The sequence below is a fragment of the Ctenocephalides felis genome, unplaced genomic scaffold (genome assembly GCF_003426905.1).
Source record: "Ctenocephalides felis isolate EL2017-DRISC unplaced genomic scaffold, ASM342690v1 CF-g0.4_SCAFFOLD_01170, whole genome shotgun sequence".
Classification (NCBI taxonomy): Eukaryota; Metazoa; Arthropoda; class Insecta; order Siphonaptera; family Pulicidae; genus Ctenocephalides; species Ctenocephalides felis.
In genome coordinates, this window is record NW_020537324.1 from 51,804,539 (window position 1) to 51,817,383 (window position 12,845).

General features: G+C 32.2%; 2 non-coding genes across 2 annotated transcripts; both read right to left on the reverse strand.

Moving 5' to 3' along the window:
- Positions 1–5,530: 5,530 nt before the first annotated feature.
- Positions 5,531–5,603, reverse strand: Trnav-aac. The gene has a single exon. It is a non-coding gene; the product is annotated as a tRNA-Val (tRNA).
- Positions 5,604–5,734: 131 nt separating this feature from the next.
- Trnav-aac lies at positions 5,735–5,807 on the reverse strand. The gene has a single exon. It is a non-coding gene; the product is annotated as a tRNA-Val (tRNA).
- Positions 5,808–12,845: the final 7,038 nt, after the last annotated feature.

A 12,845-nucleotide genomic window follows, 5' to 3' on the forward strand; every position in this document is an offset into this window, starting at 1 on the left:
ATGATTCAGTTATTTTGAAAGGATATATTTTATACATTGATACTGATATATTGATAGCTGAAAATGCTAAATATTTTAAATCATTACGATAATTACAACTGATCAATACAATTCACCTGTATTCATCACTTTTGCTTATGCTCTAAAAATTAAACATTTGGACTACATAAAAAATAAAACATATAGGGGAGCCAGTGGCTTTATGTTACAAGGATAAGTACTAATAAAGATTTTTCAATAGGATCTGAAACGGTATTAGAATATTTTTATTAGATATGTTAACGTCCTGCAAATATCATCATGTACATTTTTTTAGGTATTTTTTTAATTTTATTTGGCCTCGCTTACTTTGAGCATTTAGCCACTTATAACAACATTTTTAATTATTTTATTCTTTACTATTTTTTACATCACTCTACTTAATTTTTTCTTCCTCAATTTATTTCAATTATTGTTTTCAAATTGACTTCTTTTCTCTCTCTCTTCTTTTGTTCTTGCTTTTTTATTGCAAATTTATATTTTTATTTCTATTCGACGCCTATTTTTTTTTCTTCATACTTCTTTTAATCTCAGCGCATTTCTAATATTTTCTTCTTCTTATTCCTAATACAACTCAGCTATTGGAATTCTGTAATTTCTATTTTACTTCTTATTCTTATTCAAATCTACCTCACAAATCCAATTTAATCAATTTTAAATCAAAGAAAAATCTGTTATAACATGTGAATATGTTTATTCAGTTGGTTTTGGAGGGTGATGTCATCGTCCAATTTGACTATAAGCAATTATTAATTTCTCGTAGGGTAAGTTACAGTAATCGCAAAAAAATCGAAAATTAAATTAAAAAAAAAATCGATTCGTATTGATAAGGAGACGTGCTGATTAGTTTTTGGCGAAGGCAGGTCTAGCCGTTCCGAAGATATGGGGCAAAAAGTGTCAAAATGGTAACTTAGTGTTTATAGGAACGGAGCGTCCGATTTTAATAATTCAAAAAATTTTTTACTTGTATTCACAAGATGAAGAACTGATCAAATTTTCATGTAGGCAGGTCTAGCGGTTTCGGAGATCTAGTAAAAAAGTAACAAAAAAATGCCATCTGGCGGTCAAAACTGATCATTAGTCATATGCACATCAAATTATCAGATATTTTATAGAGATTTTAACAATAAGTATAAATTTTTGTTCACATTCCTATGGGTTCCGTACCAATGCTTATCCGTTAGACGGCGGCGCGGCGCTTACGCGCTTCCTTATTTCGTCTCTATGCAGTTAAAGCAGTGCGATTGCTTTGAAAAAAAATTCAGAATTTCCAAAATATTTCAAAATACACTTTTCTTCAAAAAGTATTTTTTTGTTGAAAATTTATAGTTTCTCAGAAATCTAATTTTTGAGAGAATTTTTTTTTTCAAAAATGTTAGTCTTTTAAAAAATGAATAATTTTTGGTACGGAAAGTTTCAGCAATTTGCCCTAAAGCACGATGCCATGCGCCCCACTAGTATTGAATTATATTGCGAAAACCAAACCAACTACATCGAAACAAATAACACATACCAAACAAACAAACAACTATCTAAGTACGTTCAGTAAATTTTCCGGTATACTATTTATTGTAGAAATATGTATAATTTACTTATTTTCGAAAATTTGTCACTTGGTTGTTGTTACTTTTTTACCACACAGGCAGTGTAAAATAGGACTCGTAAAATCACTGATCGAATCTTCTGCTGCGGAATGATTAAATGCATATATGATTACTAGTGGTCAATTACATTGTTGGCCAGGATCTAATTGTCGATCAGTAACAAATCTTAGTCATTGCAAACGTGTCGCGGCCGGGCTGTCGTATCATAAAGTGCCAGCGGCATGTTGACGGCCGTCAGCATGCCCTCTACGTAGCGCAGTCAGCCGTAGCGTATATATATAGCCAGGCGGGTGTATCGGCGTCGCCCGCGAGTGGAACCACTAGAGATGAATTTCTCGCCGCGTACAGAAACGACGGCACTTGGTAGCCGGCAAAACGACAACGTGGAAAAACGATGACAACGAGAAGAAATTTCTAATATATATTAGGGTGGTCCTTAAAATGGTCATTTTCGAATTTCCTTGCTCCCAGGGGCTCAAATGGTTCGAAATAGATAAAAAACAATTCTCTTAAAGTTTTAGCTCTTAATATTAACGTTTAGATAGAGCGCAATTCAATCAAAGTTTTGTATGGAAATAGCATGGAAAAATTTTCAAAAATTTTAAAAATGTTTTTAGACGTAATTTAGCGAACAAATGAATGAATAAACTCATTCATTTATATACATGTGTATACATATACATATACGTATATGGTTATATAATACGTCAATCGATCGTATTTATTATTATCAACAGTATCCATTATTAGATAACCAACAGATAAACTACGCAATATATTTGATTATTCATCCCTGACATTGTATTACATTGTAGTTTACTCTCGTTAGTCACACACACGTCCATCGAAGTTTTGACATTTATCAAAACCACATGCAAACTGCATCAGACACTAAGTCGTCTATTGTTAACGTCCTAAACTAGTGATGTATAGCATCGTGCCTTAAGGCAAATTTCTAGAACTTCCCGTACCAGAGTTAAATATTCGAAGGAGAAAAATCAAAATGAATAAATATTGGCTAATACTTAATATCAATTAGAATAACTCATTCGAAATATTTACATTTCTGAACTGAATTGTGAATTTAAAATTTATATTTCAAGTATAAAACTTATATTTATATAATATTTTCTGAAAATGTTGAAATTTGCTTGAACTGCATAAGTGAACTTTAAAAAATTTTTCTTGGTACGGAACACAATACAATTATAATAAAATTAATGTTCATTTTAAAAACAATCAAATATCTGGTAATTTGATGTACTGAGGTGCATATGTATCATGATCATTTTTGACCGCAAAATATCTTTTCTTTTTACTTTTTCCTCAATATTTTCCTAACCGCTAGACCTGCCTTACCAAAAATGTAATAAATTCATCACCACGTCCATACCAGCAAAATGTTTCTTGAACCATTCAAATCATGTGCTTCGTTCTCTCAAAACTGAATTACCGTTTTTGGTACTTTTTGACACGTATCTTCGAAACGGCTAAACCTGTCTTTGCCTAAAACTAATCAGCACGTCTCTCATCAATATGAATCGAATGTTTTTTGAATCATTCAAATCGGTCGATCCGTGCTTCCGAAATCGTGGACAAAAAATTGTATCCAACCATACATGACGTATAATTTATAAAATATTTTTAAATACATACACACACATACATAATTTTTTTCTAAGGTTTGCGAAAGTGTTCATAATCCTTTGAAAAGTAAAGATATGCAAAAATTTCCATTTTAGATTCTTTTGCGAATACTATAACTTACCCTAAGGAATGTTAATAAGGAAATAAAATGTATGTTATTTTAAACATTAAGTCGCTCTATTTAAGAATAGTTTATAAAGCCTTAAAATAATAAATAAACTGTTCAGTTAATTATAGAAAATAAGTTCAGTTTACATTTAAGTCAGTTGTGTTTAGAGTAAAAGTAATATAAAACTAGTGGTACGGCCTTAAAGCAAATATCTGGAACGAAAAGTTCGAGAAATATGAAATGTTTTCAATTAGATTATTATAAATATTGTAACATTTCTAATATTTATAAGAATTATATAAACTGAATTGCAAGTCAAAAAAATGTATTTTTTTTTGAAAAAAAAAATTTGAAACTATTTTTTCCAAAATCAATTATTTTGTCAAAACAAAGTTTTTTGAATCATTCAAATCGGATGCTTAATTCTCTCAAAAATTGCAATTTTTTGCACATTTAGCTCGGTATCTCCGAAACGGCTGGACCTGCCAAAATCTAATTACCACTTATCCCCGTCAAAACAAATTGAATGTTTTTCAGATCATTCAAATCAGATGCTCTGTTCTCTCAAAAACTCGAATTCTATTTTCTGCACTCTCTGCTCCGTACCTCCGAAACGGCTGGACCTGCCTTTGCCAAAAATTGATCAGCATATTTCCCTATCAATAGAAACCGAATGTTTTTTAAGCCATTGAAATCGGATGATCCGTGCGCCCGAAAACGTACACGAAGAATAGTATCCATACATACATACACATAGACGCATCCAATTTTTCTGAGGTATGCCAAAATGTTCAGAAACCTACAAGACGTGAAGAAATGTAAAAATTTTCCATTTCGATTTTTGAACAATTACAATAACTTACCCTACGGAAAGTTAATAATCATATCAAAGGTCTTTGTTTGTCTATACCAGTGATCCCCAAAGTGGGCGCCAGCGCCCCCTTGGGGGCGCTGCGGCGATTCTAGGGGGCGGTGATGGGCTTTGGTGTATTTAGGGGGCGATGCTTAGTTGTAAGGGGCGTTTAAAGCACAAAACTAAAAAAATATTATAATATTAATATTATATATACACAAATGATTAAAATTGAATTATATTAAAAACACTGAATTATATAAAGATAATATTTTAATTGAAGTTAATCAAACATATTTGCATAGGTGTATTAGTAAGTAAATCAGTTTTAAAACTATGCACTGCAATTCTTGTTTCGCAAAGGTTTAATGAAAAGAATGGTTCATATGTTTCTTTGTATGTCGATAATTTATATAACTTTTCAAAGCGTGTAACTTTACCAAATTTTGTAAGGGATTCTGAGATTTTTTGTAAGAGAATCTGTAAGGTTGGCGGATTATTTGTCGTGCTATTGATTATATTTCTTTGATATCTACCCGTAACTGTCCACCCGCGTTTTGTAAAATAGATTTATCGGGGCCTAGTATAATTCTTTCGTTACCTAAAATTTCAACGTTGAAATTCCAACAACACCGTGGAGCATAAAGATAGTCCAAAACCGTAGAGCATAAAGGTAGTCCAAAAACCGTCAAAGCGGTCATCGGTATTATAATATTTATTGTTAATTTTAAACAAAAATAAATTAAATAAAAAGAAAATGTTATCAGAAACACATATTACATCAATTAAACTTTTAAAATCCGCAATAAAAAACCTGCTCTTTTAGATCACTTTTCACGAAAAAAAACCCGACCGTTAGGCTCCTGGATTGAGATTTCGTTTTGAATAAAAATAGAGGATTACATTAGATGATTCCGGCCGGGATCGGCGCCCTTCTGCGTGTTAAGCAGATGTGACAACCACTACACCACGGAACCTACAAAAATAAAACGCATTTGCAGCACGCATCGCCAATATTTAATAAAAGTTTAAAATAAATATTGGTTACTTCGATATATGATTCATCGTGGGATTGCACCGACAGTCAATAAACCACCAAACGCCTTTATTGGTTTTGAATAAATAAAGAGTATTACATTACATGATTCCGACCGGGATCGAACCGGCGGCATTCTGCGTGTTACGCAGAAATATAATTTATCATGGTATTGCAAAGACAATTAATAAACCACCAAAACCCTTTATTGGCTTTGAATAAATATATAGGATTTCATTAGATGATTCCGGCCGGGATCGAATCGGCGGCGTTCTGCGTGTTAAGCAGATGTGATAACCACTACAACACGAAACCTACAAAAATAAAACGCATTTGCAGCAATATTGAGGACATCGATGTAAGATTCATCATGAGATTGCACCGACAATCAATAAAGCACCAAAAGCCTTTATTGGATTTGAATAAATATAGAGGATTTCATTACATGATTCCGGCCGGGATCGAACCGGCGGCCTTCTGCGTGTTAAGCAGATGTGATAACCACTACACCACGAAACCTACACAAATAAAACGCATTTGTAGCACGCATGGCCAATATTTAATAAACGCTCAGAATAAATATTGAAGATTTCGATGTATGATTCATCGTGAGATTGCACCGACAGTCAATAAACCACTAAAAGCCTTCATTGGATTTGAATGAACATAGAGGATTTCTGCGTGTTAAGCAGATGTGATAACCACTACACCACGGAACCTGCAAAAATAAAACGCATTTGCAGCACGCATCGCTAATATTCAATAAAAGCTTAGAATAAATATTGAAGACTTTGATGTATGATTCATCGTGAGATTGCACCGACAGTCAATAAACCACCAAAAGCCTTCATTGGATTTGAATAAATATAGAGGATTGCATTAGATCAGTGATCCCCAAAGTGGGCGCCAGCGCCCCCTTGGGGGCGCTGCGGCGATTCTAGGGGGCGGTGATGGGCTTTGGTGTATTTAGGGGGCGATGCTTAGTTGTAAGGGGCGTTTAAAGCACAAAACTAAAAAAATATTATAATATTAATATTATATATACACAAATGATTAAAATTGAATTATATTAAAAACACTGAATTATATAAAGATAATATTTTAATTGAAGTTAATCAAACATATTTGCATAGGTGTATTAGTAAGTAAATCAGTTTTAAAACTATGCACTGCAATTCTTGTTTCGCAAAAGGTTTAATGAAAGAATGGTTCATATGTTTCTTTGTATGTCGATAATTTATATAACTTTTCAAAGCGTGTAACTTTACCAAATTTTGTAAGGGATTCTGAGATTTTTTGTAAGACAATCTGTAAGGTTGGCGGATTATTTGTCGTGCTATTGATTATATTTCTTTGATATCTACCCGTAACTGTCCACCCGCGTTTTGTAAAATAGATTTATCGGGGCCTAGTATAATTCTTTCGTTACCTAAAATTTCAACGTTGAAATTTCAACAACACCGTGGAGCTTAAGGCTCCTGGATTGAGATTTAACGCGTAATTTTTGGAATAGCGATTTTGATATTGTATTAATTTCCGAGTCTAAATCCGCTATTGCTTGAGTTTTAACGCGACTCCCTTTATGACGTTTTGCGAACAAATTTACCGTAAGTACGAGCGCACCCCCGTCATTCCTTTTCCCTCACATTAAAATTATAATCGAAATACATCGATTGGCCGGGCTCGGCGGCATAGTCATTTTACCGTTGCGCACGGATGTCGCCGCTCCGGCGGCATGGTACGTTTAACCGTTCCGCTCGGATGCCGCCGCTCCGGCGGCAAATCGTCTCGTCGCAAACTTAAAATATTTAATTTTTTTTTCATTCTTTCGAAATTAATTCACTATTACATTAATTTATTCATTAATTTATTAATTTTATGAATTTTATTAATTTATTAGCTCATGAACCCCATAATTTTTTTAGATATAAATTTTACTGGAGATGTTATTTTATATATATTATATATTTATTATAATGGTAATAATTTTGGTAACATATTAAATTTAATTTTTGTTTCCTTGTCTATCAGGATTTATTATTTTGTAAGCCTTTATAATAGATATTATAATAGAAGAAATTATTTTTTAAACAATATAGCATGGTTTTAAGCGCATTTTTTATTAATTTGTAAAATTTTTCTATTTTTTTATCATAATACCTATATTTAAAACCAATATTACCACATTTTGAAGAAATCCGATACAAAAAAAAATCCGAGTTGAGAGATATGTAGAGCACAATAATATTCCGAGCGCAGCGTACCGACTAGCAGTCCGACTCCCGAGTGGAAAGTGTTAAATTTTTAAAATCGGTTTATGCGCTTTTAAGCAAACATCATTGAAAATTCTAATTTTGACAAACGCCATAAAAACGATACTAATTTTTGCAAACTTTGACGAATTTTCAAAATTTAACGACTTGTTGTAGGACCGTAATATTTTAGTATGATCTATAAGACTGGTATCTACCGTCAAAAAATATAAATTGTCTAAAAAATTACTACTACTTATTAATTACTACTACTTAAATTAATAAAAACACTTTATTACAAGAAAACGGCCCGGCCGATCATTACCAAGAACTAATCAGGTCGATTCCCAACTAATATCTTTCGAACGGTTTTTGAATTTTCAAAATAGATTCAGAATTGCGGGCTAAAACGTGGACGAAATTTTTTTCACTTTTATGCTATTTATAAAGAAGCCGCTTGGCCGATCGTCGCACAAAACTGACAAACAATAGTCCTCATCGAGATACATCGAATGGCTTTTAGATTTTTGAAATCGGTCCAGTCGTTTTTGACAAAACGTCGATTTACGGCAAAAAATCTGTTCACGCACACACACACATACTTTTTCCAAATGTTGGTCTCATTCTATTCAGAATGGCTTGAAACGTCGAGAAAACATAAAATTAGCGGATTTTTTGATGAAAACAAACTTCTCCTTCGGAAAGTTTGTAAGGGGGGCGCTGAGTAACATTTTTTCTGGCAAGGGGGCGGTAGGTGAAATAAGTTTGGGAATCACTGGTCTATACTAATCAGCGCTCCACATATAGTACATCATTTACACATTAACGGGTACTTGTAACTTTTCCGTCGTAATACCGTAGTAGATAAATTTGTCAACCCGTAGGGTAAACTAGTAGTTTTCCGTATTTCACCTACTATGTGTACCTAACTTGTAGTTCTACGCGGCACGCCGTTATTACATTCTCTAAGAGGCGAGCGGAATACATGGCACTCCAGGTCAGGAGGTCGGACGCCGTCAATCGCGCAATTAGTATGCGTGCGTCGTGAAAATTATTCCTTTTCTCGGTGTTATTAGAATGCGCCCATTTGTATTTTTGCTCGAAACGCGAGCTTCGTGCGAGAGAAAATGTAATATGCTACGAGTCAAATAAATATTCAAACTTTAAACAAGGTGGATTCGCAAGTTGTACGTGAGAATGGATTTTTCGTATTTATTTCAGACATCTTTGTAGCAATTAAAATTTACATCTGAATTGGAAAGTTTATACTTTATATTGTCATTATCGGTTTCTAATATAACTTGAATGTTTATTTTGTGAATTGTCACAAACTGCATAATGCAGAATTTTATTAACTTCCCGTAGGGTAAGTTATTGTAATCGTCCAAAAATCGAAATTGAACATTCTTATATTTCTTCACGTTTTGAAGGTTTCTGAACATTTTGGCATACCTCAGAAAAAATTGATGTGTGTGTATGTATGTATGTATAGATACAATTTTTCGTCCACGTTTTCGGGCGCACGGATCAACCGATTTGAGTGGTTCAAGAAACATTCGAATTCTATTTATATGGAGATGTGCTGATTAGTTTTTGGCGAAGGCAGGTCCAACTGTTTCGGAGATACGAAGAAAAGAATGCTGAAAATAGAAATCGATTTTTTGAGAGAACTGAGCATCCGATTTGAATGATTAAAATAATTGACCATGATCAAAGCAATTCTAATATATATTGCCCTAGAATCGCACAACACTTCATACATACATTTAATATACAATAAATATACGTTCAAATGTCAAAAACTAAAATTTACCAAGTCATAAAAAGTAAAGACAAATCAACTTCTCTCAAATTTCAAGTTTTTGTTTCATTACATTAAGTTATGCAAAATATCAGTAGATTTTACTAGCAGTACTATAATGATAATTAAACAAAGATTATAAAAAAATGAAAAAAAGTAATTAAAGTTTTGATAAGTTGAGATCATGCTGTTAATTTCTTAGTTAATAACTCTAGAGATAATATGGGCGCAATAGAGCGTGAAATACGCTTGTTATTATTGCGTGGAGATATCTGATATTATAGATTTTTCTTATATTCAGATAATTTTACGTTATTGAATTTACTAGTTGAGTTTATAAAGTACATAGTTGATAATTCTTTATCTTTACATTTGATATTTGCAATAAGATGATAAATTATATACGCTTACAAGTGAATTTTTGTGATTAAAATATAAATATTAAACGATAAATATATTAAAAATTAATATAATTTTGATATACTTGATTTGTTTTACGATATATAAATATCTTTCTGTCAATATAGAATTCGAAATATAGAAGAAAGTATAATAGAATCACTAATTGTCAATTCCATAAACCGATAAACAATATTTTTTTGTTCATTTCATTGAATAACTCTTTTGCATAATTAGCTAAATACTTGTAAATTTGAACTTTTTTCTTAATTTTAATTTTCTTTCTTAAGCGTCATATGTGTTCTGTGAAACTATTTTATTTATTCAAAACATCTAGTACAAATCAAAATTGTTACAAGATTTATTTTTTTCATTTTCAAATTATTCTAAAAATTGTATGATATTATAATTTTCATAAATAATAGATTGTTACAAAACATTTATTTATTAAACAAAAAATTTCAAAAGTTTGCATTTAAACGTATATAGTACGTATCAATAGTTGAATCAAATTTTAAGATATAATCACATCAATTAATATTTGTAAGTAGATCACTTGATAAAAATGCCGAGGATTATCTTCATAAGGGGGACTTAATAGAGTATATCATACTAATGATCAAATCGGATTTTCAGAACCACACTCGAGCAGTCTTTTGTACCTTTTTAGATAAGTTAATTGGGCCAGGGACGTTGCGTAGAGCGTAGACCATACGGCAGGACCAAGACGTCGTAGAGGCAGGATACCCGGATAGTATGAAGAAGTTTCAGTGTAGAATGTCAGTTAGAAATATAGTAATCAATAATGTTATTTAACATATTAACTAACATAACTATAGTAAAATATTAATACGTGATGTGTATACATAAAATATTTATTTCAACAAACAATATTATAAAAATTCGAGGTTAGAAGACCTAGTGAACATTACGCATGACGACTTTTTCTAAATTGCAAATTTATTAACTTCCCGTAGGGCAAGTTATAGTAATCGCAAAAAAATCGAAAATGAAATTTTTTATATATCTTTACGTTTCAGAGGCTTCTGAACATTTTGGCATACCTTAGAAAAAATGGATGTATGTGTGTGTGTGTGTGTGTATGTATGTATGTATGTGCGTGTGTGTATGTATGTGCGGATACAAATTTTCGTCGACGATTTCGGGAACACGGATCAACCGATTTGAATAATTCAAACAGCATTCGATTCGTATTGATAAGGAGACGTGCTGATTAGTTTTTGGCGAAGGCAGGTCCAGCCGTTCCAAAGATACGGGGCAAAAAATGCCAAAAACGGTAACTCAGTTTTTAAGAGAACGGAGCGTCCGATTTTAATAATTCAAAAAACATTTTACTTGTATTGACAAGATAAAGAATTGATCAAATTTTCATGAAGGCAGGTCTAGCGGTTTCGGAGATCTAATGATAAAAGTAAAAAAAAATGCCATTTGGCGGTCAAAAATGATCATTAGACATATGCACATCAAATTATCAGATATTTTATAAAGATTTTAACAATAAGTATAATTTTTTTTTTACATTTTTATGGGTTCCGTACCAATGCTTATCCGTTAGACGGCGGCGCGGCAGTTGCGCGCTTTGACATTTTGTCTCTATGCAGATAAAGCAGTACGATTGCTTTGAAAAACAGTTCAGAATTTCCAAAGTTTGTCAAAATGAAAAAAACATTTTTTTTTTTTTTAAATTTTGTTTTCAAAAAAAAAATTTTTTTTTTCAAAAAAAGGAATTTTTTGTCAAATTTATAGTTTCTCTCTAATTTTTTCGAAGTAAAATTTTTTCAAAAATGTTAATCGTTTTTAAAAAAATAATTTTTAGTACGGGAAGTTCCAGCAATTTGCCTTAAGGCACGATGCCTTAATTGCCTTAAGACAGAATTCTACTTACAGCTAGTTTAGTATGTAATAAATATACTAAAAGCTGCAGTTTCAACTTCATAATATTCGTAACTTTTATGTGGATGTTAAATGGATTGGATTACTGTAACTTTCCGTACCGTAATTGAACATTTAAATAGCAAAAACAATCAATAAGCAACAAAAACTTCAGGATCTAATTCGAAGCTTCGGGTTCCGGGACAAACATTCTACTATAGAGCAAGTTCATAGGATTGTAAACATAATCAACAACACATTCGATAGAAAAGAGTATTGTTCCGCAGCTTTTTTAGATCTCACGAAGGCATTTGACACAGTCTAACACACAGGCCTAATGTACAAAGTGAAAAGATGTTTTCCAGATACTTTATTTCAACTGATAAAATTCGATCTACAAAATAGACGTCAGTATAGCTAATACAGACTCAAATATCACTAATATAAATTCTGGGGTGCCTCAAGGGAGCGTCCTCGCTCCTACATTATACTTAGTTCATGCAGCAGATTTTCCAATCTCTACGGACACAAGTGTAGCCACATTTGCTGATGATACGCGTATTATCGCCGTAAGCAAAGATCCATTGACAGCATCGTGCAATCTTCAGCAACATCTCAACAAAGCTGAAAAATTTAATTTAATTTAACTTAATTTATGCAGCAGATTTTCCAATCTCTACGGACACAAGTGTAGCCACATTTGCTGATGATACGCGTATTATCGCCGTAAACAAAGATCCATTGACAGCATCGTGCAATCTTCAGCAACATCTCAACAAAGCTGAAAAATGGTTTTCACTGTGGCGAATAGAGGTCAACAGCTCAAAATCGGTTCATGTAACATTCACATTATGCAATCAAACATGTCCTGCAGTTGAACTTAACAATACAATGATTCCTCCCAAAGAGTCGGTGAAATACCTTGGCATCCACCTAGATAGGTAATTAAATTGGAAACAACATATAATTAATAAAAAACAGCAATTAGATCAAACCTTTAAAAAAATGGAATGGAGATGGAAGATGAATAAAATTAGAAATTTGAAATTAGAAAATGTTGTAGGTTGCTAAATGCTCAGAGTAAGCGAGGTCAAATAAAAATTTAAAAAATATTATATATATATATATATATTATATATATATATATATATATATATATATACAAGGTAGTAGTCAAGCCTATATGGACCTATGGTCTCTAACTTTAGGATA